This window comes from Bos taurus, chromosome 6 (assembly GCF_002263795.3).
Source record: "Bos taurus isolate L1 Dominette 01449 registration number 42190680 breed Hereford chromosome 6, ARS-UCD2.0, whole genome shotgun sequence".
Classification (NCBI taxonomy): Eukaryota; Metazoa; Chordata; class Mammalia; order Artiodactyla; family Bovidae; genus Bos; species Bos taurus.
This window is the reverse complement of record NC_037333.1, coordinates 106,517,383-106,538,290: the sequence shown is the minus strand read 5'-3', so window position 1 is coordinate 106,538,290 and position 20,908 is coordinate 106,517,383. Positions and strand designations below refer to the sequence as shown.

Below are 20,908 nucleotides of genomic sequence, written 5' to 3'. Positions count from 1 at the left end.
GCTTCCTCGGTACTGATTGGGTGCGACTCGAATAAGCCTGACCGAGTGAAATTCCAGAAGATGAACGCTTCAGCTGCAGATCCCCGCGTTACTCTTTGTATTTCTAGAGCTTAGATTTTTTTTTTCCCTTTCCTCCCATAGGATTGCAGAAATAACATATTGAAATGGCCCATTGTGTTACATAAGATTTTCTCCAGCGCTCGGCAGAGCAAAATCAACGCTCGGCAGAGCGTTTCAGGGCTTCAGCGGATCCCTCTAACTCAGCTGAGTTTGCCTGGGATCAACAACTTCGTGACTAAGCACTCTTAAGTCGAAACAGTTCATTACCATGACAGCATACACTGAGGATCCCTTTCTGAGGCATCCTGAGCCTTGCTTTTGCGGCTTCTGATTCAGGCTAAAGCTGCCCGCTGTACAGTGCACTGTAGCTTTAAGATGGGAGATTCTTTGCTTGGGAAACTGGTGAGAAAGTGATACCTTGAACTCTACAGGGGAGAACAGGAAAAGCCCGTGGTTCTAGCTGTGCTGTTGGTGTGCCTTGTGTGAAATTTCAAGTCTTCCACGTTGTTGTTCAGGAGTCCTTTACTTGTATTCTCCCGTGTAATTGGGGATGTGCTTTAGTTCTGAAAAGAAGACCATTCTCTTACTGGAAATGTCCAGCGAGCTCCTTGAAGGGAAATGCAATGTGGAAGCTTTTCTTATGTTGAATTAAAATTTGATGATGGCTAAAAAGAGGCTAGGGAGAGGGACTGGCTAATGTAATGTACTTGATTGGTACAGAGTGGCTTTTCCAGAACAGAGCATCTACCCAGGGTGGTCCAGACCCACAGTGAGTCCTGAGTCATGTTCTGGCTATAGAAGCCAGTTTGGAGAAAGGCATAGTAAAAGGTACTGATGTCCTGGTGGAACTGAGTCTGTATTCAGGATTAGGACTGAGAATTCAGGCTCCAGGGCCTGCTTCTATGCCAGGGTTCTTGTGTAAGAGACAGTCTTGGAGGAGTAAACGCAAGTAGCAACTTTGGTGAGTAGCAGCAGCCTTCTAGCTGCTCTGTGGGAAATGAAGTGACTTTCTGGCTGTTGCTGAAAGCTGTTATTTTCCAGCTGATGTTGGAAAAGATCTGCCTTTTCCCCCATCACTTTGATGTAAGTATCTTCTGTCAACCCCACTAATGGCCCAGGGCTTCCCAGTCAGGCCAACCTTTTCCAGTAGGGAATGGCAAGACTGCTAACTGGATTTGGAACCAGCTTCTTGCCTCAGGACCCTAAGCAAATGCTTTGTCCTCTCTGAGCCTCAGATTCATCCTCTAAAAAATAGAGCTCGAAAGAGTATTATGAGAAAGTGGGAAGATACATGTGGAGAGCATTTGGGCAGTTCTAAAACACTGGTGAAAAACATACTGGGTTAATTTCCTTTTCCTGCAAATTTCATTTGATCTATTTTAATGCTAATTTTCATTTTAGTTTGTGAATGTCTGTGTGAATTACATATTTTAAATATTCAATGAGGGAGAGGATTTCAAGTAATGGGCCAATATCTCCTGATTATTCCACCTGAAATTCACCAGCATCAGGCCTCACTACTTCTGAGAACGATTAGTTTCTTATTTGTAGAATCAGAGGTAAAGTTTTTTGGTGCTTTTTTTTTTTTTTTTAGCTTAATGCATTTTGTATATTAAAGGAAATGTATGTTTCAGGAAGGGCCTTGGTATTGATTAACCAAAAAAGGAAGAATGTTGCAGATTAGTGTTAGCAGTTGGGGAAAAGGGATACATGATCAGTTTTAGAAGATGACCTGGGTCTCCGATGTCTACATCTGTCATCTAACATAAAGCACTGTCTCTCTGTTGCATTTTTGTTATTCAGAATTTGTCCCCAGGTGCTAGTTAAGTGGCTTAGTAGATGCTCAAATAGTAATTTCAAAATAAGTGAATGAATGCTTGAACTGAACCTTCACAGCAAGCTCATGCGGTACATGGGCAGATGGCAACTTTTCTATTTTAAAGATTTGGAATCTGCCGATTAGAAAAGTTAATTAATTTCCTAAAGGTACAAAGGATTCCAGATTGGAGTTGAGGTCTGCCTGTTCTCATTCCATTCTGTTCTTCATCCTGTGTTGCCCTTTCTCCCATCACCACTTAAAATTCTCCTAATCCATAGTGGACTTTTGCATTTTGTAAGGTTTCCAGCAATCAAACACCCTTCTTCTTCAGGGAGGTACCAACCTTCCCTCAGGTTGGCTTAGTAGTAAAGAATCCACCTGCCAATGCAGGTGACATAGGTTCAATTCCTAGGTGGGGAAGATCTCCTAGAGAAGGAAATAACCCACTCCAGTATTGTTTGGAGAATCCCATGGACGGAGGAGCCTGGCATGCTACAGTTCATGGGGTCGCAGAGAGTTGGTCAGGACTTAGCCACTGCTGCTGCTGCTGCTAAGTCACTTCAGTCATATCCGACTCTGTGCGACCCCATAGATGGCAGCCCACCAGGCTCCCCTGTCCCTGGGATTCTCCAGGCAAGAACACTGGATCAGGTTGCCATTTCCTTCTCCAGTGTATGAAAGTGAAAAGGGAAAGTGAAGTTGCTCAGTTGTGTCCGACTCTTAGCAACCCTATGGACTGCAGCCTACCATGCTCCTCTGCCCATGGGATTTTCCAGGCAAGAGTACTGGACTGGGTTGCCATTGCCTTCTCCGGACTTAGCCACTACACAACAGCAACAACAACCTCCCCTCATGGAAGGACTTTAAGGGCAGGGCGGCGGGGGATGGGGGGCTCTTTCTTTGTATCCATATCTCTGAGCTCTGAACTGGGGCTCAGCCTGGTGATCCCACCTGAGGCTTGGAATCTCAAAGGACTGACTGAAGGACAAAAGGACAATCAAGCGTTTATTTACCAGTGTGAGTCATGAGTCAAGAGGCGTCAGCTGCAGCCCCAGTGTCTTAGGATGTCCCAGGGATGCTATTCCAGCGGCATCCTTGTCATTTCCAAGACCGGCTTTCCAGCTTCTCATGAATTCCTCGAGGTAACTCATAGTCTTCAAGTAAATTCCTTCTCTCTCGGATTCAGTCAGTCTTGTAACCAGCTGATGTCAGCCTCTCACAATGCATCTTCAGGCCTGCCTTGGGCATGAAGCTTTCTCAGCTTCCTCTACCCACAGGGAATTAAGTTTCATAGCTTTTTCAGGCCCTTAGAGGAATATTTACTGGGCCATAGTATGTCAACAGTTATGTGATACTACCAGAGTTCTAGAAAAATGAATACATTATTCTTCCGAGAAATAGCCTGAACATAAGGGAAATAGGTCCCAGTGGGCATTTTTTCTTTTCTTTTTTTTTTAAATCCATCCTGTGTGTTTTTTGGTAACTTTCCAGCAGGGGTCGCTCACTCAAATGCCTTCAGCAACCCGGCAAGTAAATAGCCTGAGTGAAACAGGCCTGGAGGACAGGCTGGGTAAGGGTGATGTCTTGGCTCTGATCCAGCACGCAAGCTGGGACCTCAGGCTCTGTCTTGCTGAGTATGATTTTATTTTCCAAGATAGGCTGTGAGTTTACAATTTTATGTAGAATTGACTGACTTAAGTTGTGTTAGTTGTTCAGTGTGTCTAACTCTTTGTGACCCCACGGACTGTAGCCCACCAGGCTCCTTTATCCATGGGGTTTTTCAGGCAAAGAAGACTGGAGTGGGTTACCATTTCCTTCTCCCGGGGATCGTCCCAACCCAGGGATGGAACCCACATCTTCTGCACTGGCAGGTGGATTCTTTATTGCTGAGCCACCAAGGAAAGCCCTTGACTTTTAATTGTGTCTGTGTGTGATCAGTCATATTGGATTCTTTGTGACCCCATGGACTGTGGCCTGCCAGGATCCTCCGTCCATGGAATTTTCCATGGACGAGAATGCTGGTGTGGATTGAAATTTCCTACTCTAGGGGATCTTCCCGACCCAGGGATCAAACTCCAGTCTCCTATCAGCAGCTAATTCCGTATTTTTAAAATAATACGATGTGGATGAAACAAAGCATGTCTATACGTAGACCTCCTTCCTCATCTGTACCTGCAACCCACAGGCCTCCAGTTTATGGCCTCTGGGTTCCAGGCACAGAAAAGTAATGGGTGGGACTACAGAGGCTCAGTATAGTCAGTTATTTATAAGCTTGAAGCAAGAGTGCATCAGGAGTGTAGTGTAAACAGTGTTCCTGTGAGTTAAATTTTGCGTTTACAGAATTTCTGTTTGCGGTGTTACTTTTTCCTTGTGCTGTAAGCAGCTACACCAATCACATTTATGCCCTTAACACATGTTTATTGAGTTCCAGTCATGTACCAAGCGCTGTTCTTCTCACTGGTGACACAATAGGGGATAAAACAGATGGAAAGCTCTGCTCTTCTGCTTGTCTTCAGTGGAGGAGACAGGTAAAAGCAAGATGGGGAAGGACAGTCCATCTTAGGTCAGACTCTTAGGTACTAAGAATAAAGATAAATTAGGGGAAATGTCAGGGTACCAGGGTAACACCTTTGGCAGAGGGCCAGGAATCTCCAGGTTCAGTCTCTGATCCAACATAACGAAAGTCAGGTCCGACATAAAGGACATAAAGGATTTGAGGATTTGGGAGTTTGGACCTAGTATTATATTCCGGGACTTGCTATTGTGGGTAAACCCCTAAGAGCAGACTCTTCTCTTAGTTTTAATGAGGCCATCTCTTGAGCCCATTCATTGAGTGTCCAGCAGGTGGTAGGTGCTATATTAGGTGCTAGAATCCATTAACACAAAATTTCCAGTCCTCCAGGAAGTTGTAGGCCAGTGTGGAAGACATGACCAGATCATCACAAAAGAGATTACTAAAGTGAGTGGCGAGGGCGAGAAGGGATCACCGTTCAACGGGAAAACCATTGAGTTTTGACACTCAGAATGCTGACATTCAGCATCTTTTTGACTTTTTTTTTTTAAGATTTTTTACTTTTTAACATGGACTGTTTTTAAAGTCTTTATTGAATTTGTTGCAATACTGCTTCTGTTTTATGATTTGACCTGTTCCCTGTGAGGCATGTGGGATCTTAACTCCCTGACCAGGAATCAAACCCAGGTGCCCAGCATTGGGAGGCAAAGTCTTAACCACTAGTCTGCCAGGGGAGCCCCCATTTAACCTCTTTTTAATGGACCATCTGAGATGTACCAGGAACAGTTTAGATCTGTGCTTTTCATCATCAATACAATTTTTCTGAAGCTTTTTTTTTTTTTTCTTTTAAACCTGGCCATGGCATTTTGTCTGAGAAGGCACTGGCACCCCACTCCAGTACTCTTGCCTAGAAAGTCCCATGGACGGAGGAGTCTAGTAGGCTGCAGTCCATGGGGTCGCTAAGAGTCGTGTCACTTTCCCTTTTCACTTTCATGCATTGGAGAAGGAAATGGCAACCCACTCCAGTGTTCTTGCCTGGAGAATCCCAGGGACGGGGGAGCCTGGTGGGCTGCCATCTATGGGGTCGCACAGAGACAGACACGACTGAAGTGACTTAGCAGCATGGCATTTTGTATTCTTAACCAAATTTCATTTTGTATCAAGACAATTGAGTCTTTAAAAAAATCTTTTCTAAGTGTGAAATGTACTTAGGCCCTTTGAGACTCTGGTACATCTCCCTCTCCAGTCGACTTTGCCATTGATGGTGACTGTTGTTGCCAGGGTAGCTGCACAGAAGCGAAAAAAAAAAAAAAAAGTTATTGTTCTTGAGGAACTTACAGTTTAGTATTGGCAGTCAGATAAATGAGCAATTTTTCTGTGTATGAACCGAGAAATGCATCCTGTTTGGGCCTTTGCTTGTGGCATCAGGTAGGCCTGCCTTTGAGAACAACTTCTTTCCAGTCACTCTGTTTCTTTCTTTCATGGCAGTCCTCCTTCCCACAGCATGGTTTTGCAGCCATAATGTTGATCTGGAGTCGTCCTGTCACTTCGGTGGTTCTCGTCCTCCCCACCTTTCACGCCCCCGTCAGAATATACACCAGGTCTGAGCAGGTATCTGGAGCCTCAGGTTTGTTTCTGCCACCAGTTTGCAGAACAGTGTGTCTGGTTCCAAGTAGTTGCTCAGAAAAGGAGCAAGAGGCAACATTTCTGCCTGGGGGAACTGGGAAAGGCTTCATGGGGGAAAGAAATATTTAAGGAAAGAGAGAGGCTTGCGGAGAAAAGCCAATGAATGGTGATGATACAAGATAATCAAAATATGGCCCCAAGCCATCCCATTTGTCCATTTTAGAGATCCTCAGTGTGGTCAGTCCAGGTAAATAGCTGGCATGTTAAACACAAACCCTTCCCTGAATAGATTCTGGCAGCACAAAAGTACTCTTGCGTGAAAAGAATGAAAATGATTTAAAAAGAATGAAAAAATGGAAAAAATAAATAACAAAATAAGAGAAAAGAATGAAAATGATAACTCTTAACTTCCATCTTGAACTTTCATACCCACTGTCTCCTTTTTGTCTTGTACCCGGTCCTTCAAGGGAGACAGGGATCTCTTAGCATTTTTATTTTATATTTAAGGAAACCAAGATTCTGAAAAGTGACTTTTCTTAGATCCTCAGAATGAAGACGGCAGACCCTGGTCCAGAGCCACAATTCTCCACTTGCAGTGAGCAGATGGCTCAAGGTGGAGACAGGTTAAATCCCTGGGGGGCTGAGTAGCCCACATTTTCTATAAGCAAAGGCATGTTTTTAGATTTGAAACATTCACGTCTCCTTTGATTTGTTGAGAACTTCCACTTCAGCACTTTCCGAGATGCATTTTGTGTCTTGATGAATTTCCCCTAGAATTCCTACAGATTAGGTACACTCTGCAGTAGGGTTGTTTTTGTGTAAATATCTTTACTCCTTAAGGAGAGTAAATCAGAGGCCTGTATCAGCAGTTAACATACAGTGGGAGAAAGGTGATTGCAGATGCAGCTGAAATGAAAAGGCTTGCTCTTCTAGCTGTGCTCAGAGAAATACATACTTGAGTGGCACATAGTGAAAGCAGGCTGGCACAGCACCACCTCTGAAAAACTTAGTTTCACTTGATATAAATTCCATCTTCAGCCAGATTTTTCCCAGTGTCCCTGATAGGAAGGAAGGCCAGAGAAGGTGTTAATTACACGTTTCTGGAATTAGGTGTAGGAGTTATTCTCGAAGAGTGTGGCTTTTGAAGTCATGTCTGTTTGAATTTCTGATCTCCTCCTTACTGATGGTATCACCCCGAGAAATAGACCGTTTTTCTGGGTCTCAGATTTTTCAGTATTTTAATGAGAATTAAAGGAGATTCCCCTTGTCAAATGCCTAGCCTAATGCTCAAGAAAATGCACATTCTTCTTATGCAGGGTTGCCTGATTTCACAAGTGAAAATACAGGATGATCAGTGAAATTTGAACTTTGAATAAAGAACATATACTCTTTTAGTATAGGTATATCCCGGATACTTCATATTAAGACATGATTGATTGTTTTCCTGGAATTTAAATTTAACTGGAAGTCCTATATTTTATTAAGCATCTCTATTCTTGCCGTGACAGTTGTAGGTGATGCATTTGGTGAAACTTCTAGAGCTGTAGGCAGTGAGAGAGGGAAGAATACAGTCATTTGGAGGTGAAATAATTTAGCCACTGTATGATCCAAGTAGAGAAGGAAGGGCTGTTTTCTCTGATGAGCTTAGCAACAGATCAAACCAAGGCAAACTTACTTGTTTGCGAAAAGAAGCAGAAGAATTGTGGACAAGTCAGATCTCTCCCATCTATGCAGCAGATTATTCCCAGCACCCTTTGGGAAGAAGGCATTTCAACCCTTTAGGCCACCAGGGGAGCAGCCAGTCCACCAACGCAGCACATTATTCAACACAAACATTGCTCTGAGCTCATTACTGCAGGACCGGAGTTGGAACCAAGAGATCCACACAAGGGCTCCACTGAGTACAGTGAAGGAGTGCTTTGTGCTTTGAAAACGCACGCTTGCAATTGCTCCCTCCTCGGATGAATCCAAAGCTAATAAAACAGTGAGAGGGCCTTTCAGACTGGCTCCTCCCAAGCAGATGACCTCAGGTTATGAACTGAGGCCGAGATCTCCTGAGGACCGCTGGACTTTGTTGTTCTGAGGATGGCCATGGAAATGTGTTTCCACTTCAGGTAATAACCTGGCAGAAACTCAACAAGCAGTACTTTGGTTGCCAGTGGACTTTTCCCAAGCAGAGTTTAATGCTTTCTTCTATAGTAAGATACTGCTTATGCCAAAATGATGTTTCTGTTGCATCTGAAATTACTAACTCTTCATTTAACTTGAGCTGCTTACGAGCAGTGTGTTTATATGGAATATGGACCAGAAAGGAAGCAAAGTGGCTTGGCAGGTTGCATGTAGAATGACTCAGCCAGAGAGATCTGGTTACATCCACTTTTTTACCTCTTGGCCATGCAACAGGAAACGAGTTATCTCCCATCTCTAAGCCTCAGTTTCCACATCTTCAAAATGGGCATAATTAAAATTATAGCAGATAATTGTTTAGTGCAAATTAAACTAAATAAATAATGTCAAACATTTACACAATGCCTGACTCATCAGCATTAAAAAAAAAAAAAAAAGATGCTGTTAATAAGATAATGAAAGCAGTGTAGACTTCTAGATTGCAAACTCAATGTTATATCACAGAGAGCGTGGATCTCATAGCTCACATTCTTGGGAGACTGTCTGGTCTTTTGCCCTTTGTTTCTTTAGTCTTAATTTATATAGTGTGAGCAAATCTTATTATTTCATTTTCTGGGCCAAAAGCTTAGAAGCAGCAATGCAGAAGGGTACAGCAGGAACCGTCAGGGGAAAACAAAGTACAGAAAGAGAAGGGAAGGAGGAAGAACCCAGGAAAGAAGGAGGGAAGAGAAGGGAGGAGAAGCCAGGACAGAAAAGGATTATGAGCAGACAGCGGATTAGTAGCCCAGGGAAATGCTGTGGCCTCTTGTAGCATGAAGTCCCTGATTAAATCCTATCCAGACACAGTCATTTAAGTAAATGTCACTCCCTCTCCCTGTCCCAAGGCTTCTCAGGATCTGGGCTTAATACCTATGACCTTGAGGGAAGGACATACAAATTGTAATGGTGGAACTGGAAAAAATGTGGAACGTGATAGAACTAGAGAAGTTGAGGCCTTTCTCCCTGCTCTGAGTCAGCACGAAGTCCTAGATGACAGCTGAACACAAGGCAACCCAGTGCCATCTGCTGGAGACACCGGCCACCATGCCCCTCACGGTCCTCCGCATGATGCCTGGAGTGGGTCTGTTACTTTGGCTTTAGTTTTATTTCCATTCATTACACAGGAGCTCTCTTTACTTTAACTTTATTTTTTCTTGGGGTATAGCCAATTAACAATGTTGTGATAGTTTCAGACGATTGGCAAAGGGACTCAGCCATACACATACATGTATCCATTTTCCCTTAAACTCCCCTCCCATCCCAGCTGCCACGTAACATTGAGCAGAGTTCCATGTGCGGTACAGTAGATCCCTGTTGGTTATCTGTTTTAAACATAGCAGTGTGTACATATCCATCCTAAACTCCCTAACTATCCCTTCCCCTCATCCTGCCCCCAGCAACCATAAACTCTTTCTCTAAGTCTGTGAGTCTCTCTCTTAAACGTGGGCTCTTATTAGAGAGACTTTCGGGTGGCATCTCTCCTGCCGTGCTTTCTCCCTGTGAAATGGTTCCTCCCCTCCTGACCTCTCAGCCCCATCTACACACACATCAGAGGAACTGACCTTTTCTGGGGGACAAGTCGGTCCTCAGTTGTTCAGTGAGGCAGGAGCATCCTTGGGGCCAGAGCATTATTGAAGATCACAGAACCACCCCTGCTCCCGACAGCACTGCATTATTTGAGGTTTTTGACATTGGAGAAAATGCTTTTGTTTTTCCCAACCTTGACTGTCCTGTTTAAGAGCATTGCATTTCCTCATGGACCTTTTGGGCTCCCCTGGTGGCTCAGTGGTAAAGAATCCACCTGCCAATGCAGGGAACGAAGGTTTGATTCCTGGGTTGGGAAGATCCCCTGGAGAAGGAAATGGCAACCCACTCCAGTTTTCTTGTCTGGGAAACCCCATGGGCAGAGGAGCCTGGTGGGCTACAGTCCGTGGGGTCACAAAGAGTCAGACACGACTGAGCAAGTAAGCAACAGCAATAAACTGGACCTTTTGCTGGTAGAAACATTGGTTAATATATGTAAAATACCCATTGGAAAGTCTGGTACTGAGTAAGTGTGTATAAGGCGGCACTTAGTAGTGATTATGAGCTTTTCTTGCTGGTAAGCCTGATCTGTGTGAAAAGCAGATTAAGAATGTTACTAAGGCTCTAGCTGTGTATCCCCACCCAGACCACCTTGTCCTTCGCTGATCTGTCCAGGTGGGGAGAAGCCCAGGACGACCCCGGCAGCTGCCCTTAACCTCCATTTTCACGTAGGAAGGGAACAAGGTTGAGGGACTCCTAATCAGGGTAGAAATCTTTCTCAAAAGCCTGCAGATTTCCCTGTAAAACACAGAAGTTTGAAAGTTAGTCACTCAGTCGTGTCTGACTCTTTGTGACCCTATGGACTATGCCCACCAGGCCCATGGAATTCTTCAGGCGAGAATACTGGATTGAACCCAGGTCTCCCCATTGCAGGCAGACTCTTTACCAATTGAGCCACCAGCAAAGCCAGATTTCCCTGTAGGTCCCCTTATCCAAAAGTTTGGTCACATGCACACAGGCCAGAACTGCGGAAGGAGAAACTAAGGCACAGCCATTTGAAACTGTGGAAGAGCCAATTAATCAAACAATAAGCCAATTAATCTGGGTCATCCAGAATCGATCCCTTTCACCTTTGAGCAACTACAGGAGACGTGAGGGAGACTCAGGTTCGATCCCTGGGTCGGGAAGATCCCCTGGAGGAGGGCATGGCAACCCACTCCAGTATTCTTGCCTGGAGAATCCCCATGGACAGAGGAACCTGGCAGGCTACAGTCCATGGGGTCACAAAAAGTCAGACACAGCTGAAGTGATTTAGCATGCACAAGCCTTTGAGCAACAATTACACTTATGTTTGTATCTTGCAATTGGTGATGTATGCTGCTCCTCTCTAAAACATCTTTGACTACTGTCTTCAGCCAAAATGTAAATCTTATATTCTTCTGGTTTTGCTTTTCTTTCCCCCCTCAGCTTCATAACTTTTAAAACTGTTTGCAATCTACAGTATTCTCTATGTTAATTTCTCTAGCTCTGACCCACTGTGCAGAACACAAATATAATCTGGTCCCGGCCCTGTCCCCCGGTGCACAGTGTCCCATGGAATCCATGGTTTACAGCATTGGTGTTTGAGTACAGGACACTTAAATGCAGATGAGCTCTGGGCCCAACTACATTGCTACATCACAGTATCCCTTTGGGCAAGGTTATCATTTCTGCAAACCTCACATACTCTTCATGATTTTTTCATAAACTTATTTAATGTTTAATCTGTTCCAGTAGATTAAATCACAGGAGGATGGAGGCTTTGTCTGGACCCCCCAACCCCTAGATCAATCCCGAACCAGGGTGTGGTAGGCATTGTCACCCAAGAAATAACTACTGACCAAAAAAACTAAGGACCCCAACATATTCTGTTTTATTGATTTGTCAGGATTAAAGGCAGTGGTGTATGGAGCACATTTAGTGTTCATGTTGTTATTTAGTAGCTAAGTCACGTCTGATTCTTTTGCAACCCCGCCTGACTGTAGTGCTCCAGGCTCCTCCGTCCATGGGATTTTCCAGGCAAGCATACTGGAGCGGGCTGCCATTTCCTACTCCAGGGGATCTTCCTGACCCAGGGATCAAAGCATCGTCTCCCCCATCTCCTGCATTGGCAGGTGGATTCTTTACCACTGAGCCACCAGGGAAGCCTTAATGCCCGTAGTGGGTTCTCCAGACCTAGCTGTTAATAATGCAAGTAATGTTGCAATTCCAAGTCCCGCAGCCTGGTGTTCGCACACTACTCTTTCAAGCCTTGTCCCTTGCCGTCCTCTGTTCTGACTCCCACCTCGTGGTCTGCCCACAGGACTCCCCACTGTTTCCCCAGATGAATCAGGACCGTGGGCATCCCCACCCTTTGCCCGGGCTGTGCTCCCTCTGCCAGCCCCGTCCCCTTTCTTCTTAGCTCCAGACTCTTGTCTTTCCCCCAGATCTGTCTTGGATGCTCTCCGCCTCCCACCTCCCATCCAAAATAATAATAATAATGCCTGTGGCAGCATCCTACTGTCTGTCTTTAGGTTCAGAGTAGGGTTGCACTCCCTCCCCCTCCCCCACCCCATCTGAAGGTCAGATGGCCTTGGGACTTGCTGCGGGCAGTGAAAGTGACAGGAAGCACTGTGTCACTTCCTGGACTTGGAAGGGCCAGCTGAGGTTCTATGCACATTCTCCCCGCTCTGGCCCCAGATGGCCGGCGCTGTCTTTCTAGGTCTCTGAGACCCTCGAGTGGGCAGAGTCCTGCCACCAACCCAAGTGGAACAAGAAGCTGAGGGTTGGAGGTGCTGAGATGCAGGGTCTATTCTCGGTGTTCCCGGCTCCTCTGGCGCTGTGACATTGCTGTAATTGACATGGGCTTGGCTGCTTCCCGCAGGAAACGCCTGCCACGGGAGAACAGGATAAACCTCTGCTGTCAGCTCTGCACCCGCTCCTGCCTGGTCCCAGATCTCAGTGCAGGATTGCGCAACAGAATGTGGATCTATGCGCGGAGAAGGCAGAAAAAAAAAAAAGCCTGCCTTCGCAGCTGCTGGAAGTGAAAGTACCGTTAAACAGAAACAGGAGTCTTTGAGAGAAGCCTGAGGTTTTAGTCCAGATTTGTGAGTTCAGATGGGCAGCTGTCGGTGGTGGTCCATCAGGGAATGAAAGTGACCTGAGTCGGTCTCTGGGTAACATCAGTGCCACCTGGTGCTTTGTTTTCTCATGAGCCCTCTGGTTGCAGGCAGCCCTGTGTGCACCAGCCTTCCCCCAGCCTGGCAGCCCCTGTTCCAAGGACTGCTTTACATTATTTAGTCTTGAAAGTGGGCTTCCCCCGTGGCTCAGCTGGTAAAGAATCCATCTGCCAATGCAGGAGACACAAGAGACGTGGTTTCAATCCCTGGGTCAGGAAGATCCCCTGGAGGAGGAGATGGCAACCCACTCGTCTTCTTACCTGGGAGATCCCATGGACAGAGGAGCCTGGAGGGCTACAGTCCATAACGTGGCAAAGAGTTGGATATAACTGGGCACACATGCACACACACACAGTCTTGAAAGTCAAGCTTGCCTTGACCTTACTCTGCTCCCAGCCACGCTTCCTGGCTGTACAGATTCCAGCAGAAGCTGCAGAAGGGCTCAGGGTTGGCATGGAGCCACTTAGGAGGATGCCAGTTACACCAGCCACCAGACCCTGCTGATTGAAACAATCTCGTGTTCAGAATTGCCTTCACCTGCCGCCTTTTCTTACTTGAAGAGTTCTTTACAGTCCTCTGCAAAGATGGTGCCAAGGCTAATTATCTCATAAACGTTGTCCTTTAAAAATATTAGATTAAGAGCCACTTTGTGCTCTTTATTCTGCTATTTTCTTTGTTTTCTCTCTCTCTCTGTGAATGGCTCTCAATGCTCAAAATTTTCTGCTTTCCCTAAAGAATACTTTTCCTTACATGTCAGTTTTTGGAATGTTGTGATTCCTTTCTTTACTTAGGACCATTATTTAAGTAGGCTAGATGTTATAAAAATCTGAATTTTAATTGCTATTATTGTCCTTTTACTTCTCTTTTCAAGCTGATGTCATCATGCTACTGTTACTCTGGTATTTTTTAACTCCTTTGTCTTGAGGGTTTAACCTTGTATCAGGTGAGCTAAAGTGTTCTTCCTCAATATCTTATTTGAATCTTACAGTCACTCAACAATGTAGGAACCACCTCCTTTTTTGCGTATGTGGGTGCTTAGTTGTATCCAACTCTTTGCAACCCCATGGACTGCAACCCATCAGGCTCCTCTGTCCATGGGATTTTCCAGGCAAGAATACTAGAGTGAGTTGCCAGTTCCTTCTCCAGAGGATCTTCATGATCCAGAGATTGAACCCGCATCTTCTGCATTGGCAGGCGGATTCTCTACCACTGAGCCACACCTGGGGAGCCCCCTACTTTCTTTAGATGGGAAAAATAAGACCCAGAGAGATGTGTGACTTTTTTCATGATCAAATAACTAAGCCAGGATTTAAACCCCAGCAGATATCAACTCACTTGCTTTGATCTTCCCACACCATTCTATTTATTTCTCTGTTTATATGCTTTACCCTGGATGTCATTTTAAAGCATATTGAACTTGGTTTTTGTCCTCACCAGACTTCTAAGTGTTCCCTAGGTGTTTTTTCCATGAAGTATGTCCCAAACTTCCTCTTCCTGGCTTCCTTTAATTTGCTAAAATAGTGTTCATCCCAGATCCTCCTCCGACTAATTGGGCCAAAAGTGTCTATTTTCCACATCCATCTTCCTCTGTCCACAGTGGGCCTCTGGGGGCTGTGGAGGGACCTGTCTCCTTCTTGTATCCCTGACCAGTGTCCAGAAGGGACCTGTGCTCTGGAGACCTGGTATCCCTGTCCTGAGCAAACGATGGAGTCTCCTGGATGGTATCTGAGAGAAGAAAGAGGGTAATGTGTGTAAGAAGAAATCTTGAAATTTAATTTAGTGACCCACATTATTAAATGTCTTTCTTCCTGTGACTGTAAATACTTGTGGAAAGCCAACCAGAAATGTCAGCATAATCATCAATACCTCATTTAATGGGAACTGTTGAGCTTGGGCCAAGCCCCTCATTTGCCCCAACATATGGGACACCAGATGCTGAAGAGTTGGTACTTTTGAACTGTGGTGTTGGAGAAGAGTCTTGAGAGTCCCTTGGACTGCAGGAGATCAAACCAGTCCATCCTAAAGGAAATCAATCATGAATATTCATTGGAAAGAGTGATGATAAAGCTGAAGTTCCAGTACTTTGGCCACCTGATGCAAAGAACTGACTCATTGAAAAAGACCCTGGTGCTGGGAAAGATTGAGGGCAGGAGGAGAAGGGGATGACAGGGGATGAGATGGCTGGATGGCATCACCAACTCAATGGACATGAGTTTAAGCAAGCTCCAGGAGACGGTGAAGGAGAGGGAAGCCTGTAGTGCTGCAGTCCATGGGGTTGCAAAGAGTCGGACAGGACTGAGTGACTGAAGAACAGCGAATGCTGGTTTGAGTTTGATCCTAGTCTGAAGCACAAAGCCAGGGCATCAAGTTCATACCAGCTGATGGGGAAATGAAGGTGATTGTCAACATGGGAACTCTGTGTGGCTCAGTGACCAAGATGGCTGTAGTGATTTATTCTTTGACATCTTTGAAAATGTCCCTTTGGAAATGCATTGTCATAGAAACATCTCATAGGCAAGACCTCAAGGTGTGTGTTAGCTTCCCTAGTGCCTTGATTGTCTTGAGAGGATGTAAAAGTTGCAGAAAGTCTTAAAAACCTGGTCTGTCATCAGAGCTCCAACACAAAAACACACATGCATACACATACATACAGATTTTATGTAGCAAATTCCTTTCAGAGGATGAACCTTCATGATGTGTGTGTGTGTGTGCTCATTTTTTCCAGGCAGGAATTGTGAGGCCGGTGGCCATTTCCTACTCCAGGGGATATTCCCAACCCAGGGATCGAACCCACGTCTCTTGTATCTCCTGCATTGGCAGGTGATTTTTTTTTTTTTTTAACCACTGATGCCACCTAGGAAGCCTGAACCCTATTGAAGTCCCGTCAAATCAAGTTGACACCATGAAAGAAGGAACAATGGAGAAGTTCACACGCAGACTCCTGTCTCTTCTCTCCCTCTCCCAACACCTTTGCTTTTTCCTTCTTGTTCACTAAGACTTGGAGGAAGAAATTCTGCCTATTATTGGGACATGAGAACTCATTCCCACACCATTTTCCCGCCTTTGGTTTTGACAAACAGAACAAACTATTTCTAAATGTAACTTTGTTACAGTTCTTCTTGTCTCTTGACACATTGATATGACCAAAATAATTTGATGTTGATGTATGTATACCCATCATTCTGTTGTCTGTGAATCTTTATGCTAGTAAGCTGTGCATTCATGGCCATTTCTCAGCCCTAACCTCAGTGCAGTTATCATGTATGTTGCCTCCTCTCTCTCATCTGCCCCCGAAAAACACCCTATACCCCTGCATATACCTGAGTTATTGGAGGGAAGGAACAAGGATGCAAGCTGTGTCTTTTAATTTCCCAGGGCCTGAGACACAGCAAATCCGTTTAGGTCTTGGCTGGGTTCTGGGTACGTTGGGCCAGCTGATGATTGTGTTTTTCACTTGCTACTATTCTTTAAAGATTGCATCTTCACTGATTTAGGAAGAGACTGGATGTTATGTGTGATCAGGACCAAGAAGCGGGACCCCTCTGGCAGCCCTCCGTCCTTTTCTGTTGTCTTAAGGAATTCTGCTCACTCCCAAACTACCCTCCCAAACATATCTAAGCAAAAGTCCTGAACTCAACTGCCTCCATCCAGCCCAGAAGGTGCTGAGGCTCACCCTTTGGAGTTGGGTGTGGGGGAAGGTTTATCCCATGACACACAACCCCTCAGCCCCCACCCCAGCTGGAAGGACTTGGTCTACTTTGTATATTTTCCTTTCATTGAGAAGCTTTTATATAATGCTATTTTTCTTCATCTTTTTTTTTCCCCCTGGGGGTGATGAAACCTTCAGAGGGTTCCCCTCTCCTGCATATCCACCTCTTAATCAGGTCCTGGGTTTCATTAATATTTGTTGATTGAATGCTGAATATGATCTGAATAGAACCAGAGCAACAGGTAGCTTGGGAGACCCTACACCTGTCAGTACAGGAGACATAAGAGACGTGGGTTCAATCCCTGGGTTAGGAAGTTCCTCTGGAATAGGAAATGGCAACCCACTCCAATATTCTTGCCTGGGAAATTCCATGGACAGAGGAGTCTGGCGGGCTACAGAGTCGCAAAGAGTAGGACATGACTGAAGTGACTTAACACACACACAGCCTCAAAGGGAGTCCTTTCTGCTAGAAGCTATATGATTTTCCTGAATATCAAAAGGACCTCAGAAGTGTAGAAATTCAATATACATTGCTCCCGTTAGCCTATGAAATGGAAAGCTGATGCCAAGTGACAAAACATTATTAAGATTTATTTTTAACAGTGATTGTTTTGTTTAGAATCTTGGATAATAGTGTCTTGCTTTGACAGACAAGAATGTTTCTTAATTCTCTAAAGCCTTCATATTATAGATGGATATAAGAGGGCAGATGTTCTGAGAATTTATGGTCCAATTGTTTTCTTTTGTAAAAGAAGCTTAAGAGTATTTCTGGGTCTTGGCCAAGGTCACACAGAAGTCAGGACAGAACTTGGGACTAGACCCCAGCTCAACACCCTGCTCGCTCTTGTGTATGGGTCCTTTCAAGCCAAGACGACTTTGTGGCGATGCATTTTATGTACCTGAAATGATCGGTGTTAGAGAAATTGATTATCTGGATTAAAGATGGAAAACAGAGTTCTGCCAGGGCTGATGATCACGTTTGGTGAGGGTTTCTACATGCCTGCCTCTTCTTGGTGCTTCATGTATGTGGTAATACCTTCTTTAAGCCTCACAGCAATCCTATAGTATTAATACTGTCATCCGTGCATGTTACATACAAAAACAGAGCCCACAGTGGTCACATGACCTTGGTCACACAGTAGGAGTAAGGGATGGAGCTGGGGTTCAAACCCACACTGTTAACCACCAGCTGGCCCCTCTGAGCTCGTCATTCTTGAAGATTCCTGAATGTCTCCCTCAGATGCCAGATTGTTTCAGATACATTATTTAAGGGGTAATAAATTGAAAATATTTTTAAACTATAAACCACTTTGCAACAGTATGCAGAAAGAATACGTGATCAGGCTGACGATGGTTGAACTTACTGTATAGTATTGTAGTTAATCTGAAGATACTGAAATTTATCACAAGCGATAACAAGAGATCACAGAAAAGGTTGTGTCAAGTGCAAGATCTAGATGTAGTTCTTCTGGACCGATTAAACAGCATTTAAAGATTCCAAGATGACTGAGATAATAAGGCAGATGCTTTCTGTTTAAATTTATTATAGATAAGTTCAAGCTCGATTCAGAGGCAAATGAGACACTAACTCATTTTGTAAAACCTGAAGCTTTAAGAATAAGGAAATATTTAACTTGAATAGTATTTAAAAAAATTTTTTTAAAGTAAGGGATGAACAGAAATCACAGTTCTGTGTGTATGTGTGGGAGGAGGGAGAAAACAGCCGTTACTTTATTCAGTACTGTTACAGGAACAGCAACAACTCAATTCCGAAAAGGAAAAAAAAAAAAAACACAGACAATGTAAAATCGAAACCAGCTATGGTGCCGTGCTTTAATTCTGCCCATGCGTGTTTCCCCCTCAGCAACTTGCAGTCAGGGGTATCTCAGTCCTTGCCCAACCCTGGTGTCTTTCAAGGTCAGTACTGAGCTCACACTCAAATGTCTGTTTTTAAATGATCACGTTAAACCAAGAACACGCATATCCAAGAGGAAAGACAAAAACAAGCTCTTGGACCAAGAGTGAGCAGTAGTTTCCAAGATTTTCCATTAGCGTGTCCCAACTTGGAGTCTGTGAGTGGCGTTTCTGGGACTCAGGCTGAGCAATTTTTCCTTTGTCCTATTGCCAGGGCTCTTTCCCCTCCCTGTGCTTCTGAATTTCAAGTTGTGGCCCCTACGGGCTCCTGCAGTCTCGTATCATCTGCCACTTTTCCCCAAAGACCTTACCTCCACAGCCAACCCCAGCACGGGCTGAGTCCCTGCCCCCTGCCCAGCCCTGATTCTGCTGCAAACTCTTTCTGGGCTGATTGTCCCTGGGGACTTCCTGCCAAGCAGACCCCAAGCCTCCTCCTGGATTATTTCTGGCCACTGATGTTGATTCCTTTTAGTGCAATGATGCCAGGCCCTCCCTGTCTTCTTCCTGTGTGGCTTCTCTCCCCTGCGCTCTGATACAGCGGTGCCTAATCCCTGATCACCCTGGACACCGTAATAGGTTTCCTTCCACAGGTATCTTCTACATTACAGGGTGCTCTGAGGGCAGTGACGGGGTCATTTCTGTGTCCCCAGGAATTCCCCTCTTCCAGGGGATCACATTTTGTTGGAACTCTTCACTGTGACCCGTCTTTCTTGTATGACCCTGCACGACACGATTCATAGCTTCATAGAGTTACACAAGCCCCTTTGCCATGACTAGGCTGTGCTGCATGAAGGGGATGGAAGCATCATGCTGCTGCTGCTAAGTCACTTCAGTCGTGTCCGACTCTGTGCAACCCCATAGACAGCAGCCCACCAGGCTCACCCGTCCCTGGAATTCTCCAGGCAAGAACACTGAAGTGGGTTTCCATTTCCTTCTCCAATGCATGAAAGTGAAAAGTGAAAGTGAAGTGGCTCAGTCGTGTCTGACTCTTTGCAACCCCATGGAGTGCAGCCTACCAGGCTCCTCCCTCCATGGGATTTTCCAGGCTAGAGTATTGGAGCATCATAGGTGTCTTGTAAAAGTGTGAAGTGATCACCTGTGGGAAAGCATAGACCTGAGGCATCAGTCTTTGCAGACTTGCCTTCTAATCCTTTCATTTAAAAAAAAAAAAATCTTCACCTTTTTGAGCATCCATAAAAATCAAGAACTTTCATATAAGTATCCACAATAGAGTCTCAAAAAATCCAAAGATCAGATGACACTGGTCCCTCTTCCCCAAAAACACCAGCCAGAGTTATGGCAGCAGCTTGCTCATTACACCGCCTGTGTACACACGGGGCTGCTTGCTGCTTTCCTTCGCCCCAGCCACCCAGTTTCCAAGGTTCATGTCACCTGCCTGGATCCAGGAGACCGTGGTGTGCCACCCTGGGAAGACTCACCCAGTGGAAACAGTCCCAGGCAGACTCTTTCTTTCTTCTTTCCCCTAAGGGCTGTTTATCAGCCCTGGTGGCTCAGATGGTAGAGAATCTGCCTTTAATGTGGGAGACCTGAGCTCGATCCCTGGGTTGGGAAGATCCCTTGGAGGAGGGCATGGCAACCCACTCCAGTATTCTTGTCTGGAGAATCCCCAGGGACCAAGGAGCCTGGTGGGCTACTGTCCATGGGCCATGGGGTCACAAAGAGTCAGAAACACCTGAGAGACTAAGCACGGCATAGCACGTGAGTGTGCTCAGCAGCTGTAACAAAATGCCAGAGGCTGGGTGGCTTAAACAACGGCAAGTATTTATTCTTCCCAGCTCAAGTTCAAGATGCGAACAGATTCAGTTCTTGGTGAGAGCTCTCTCCAGGTTGCAGATGGTTACCATCTAGCATTGGGGCTTCCCCGATGGCTCAGTGGGTAAAGAATCTGCCTGCAATCCAGGAGACACAGACGATGCAGTTTCGATCCCTGGGTTAGGAAAATCCCTGGAGGAGGAAATGGCAACCCACTCCAGTATTCTCGTTTGAAAAATCCCATGAACAGAGGAACCTGATGAGCCACGGTCCACAGGTTCACAAAGAGGCAGACACGACTGAGCGACTAAGCAAGCAAGCAAGAGCATGCTCAGGTGGCAGAGACAGAGCACGAATCTCTCTCCCTCTTTTCCCAGGGACGCTCATCTCATTACGGGTCTTATCCTCAGGACTTTATCTAACTCTAATTACTTCCCCAAGGCCCCATCTCCAAATATCCACCACACCAGAGACAAGGGCTTCAACCTATGAAATTTGAGAGGCAACATCATTCAGTCTATCCAGCCTGGCTCAAGAAATGAGACAAATTCACCCTCCACCTTTGCATATCCAGGGGAAGAATTTACTTTGACTTGTATATATTTATT

General features: G+C 45.3%; 1 protein-coding gene across 5 annotated transcripts in view; it reads left to right on the top strand.

Annotated features, from left to right (window-relative positions):
- Positions 1 to 20,908, top strand: part of HS3ST1 (heparan sulfate-glucosamine 3-sulfotransferase 1) — a 36,311-nt gene that overhangs the window by 1,939 nt on the left and 13,464 nt on the right.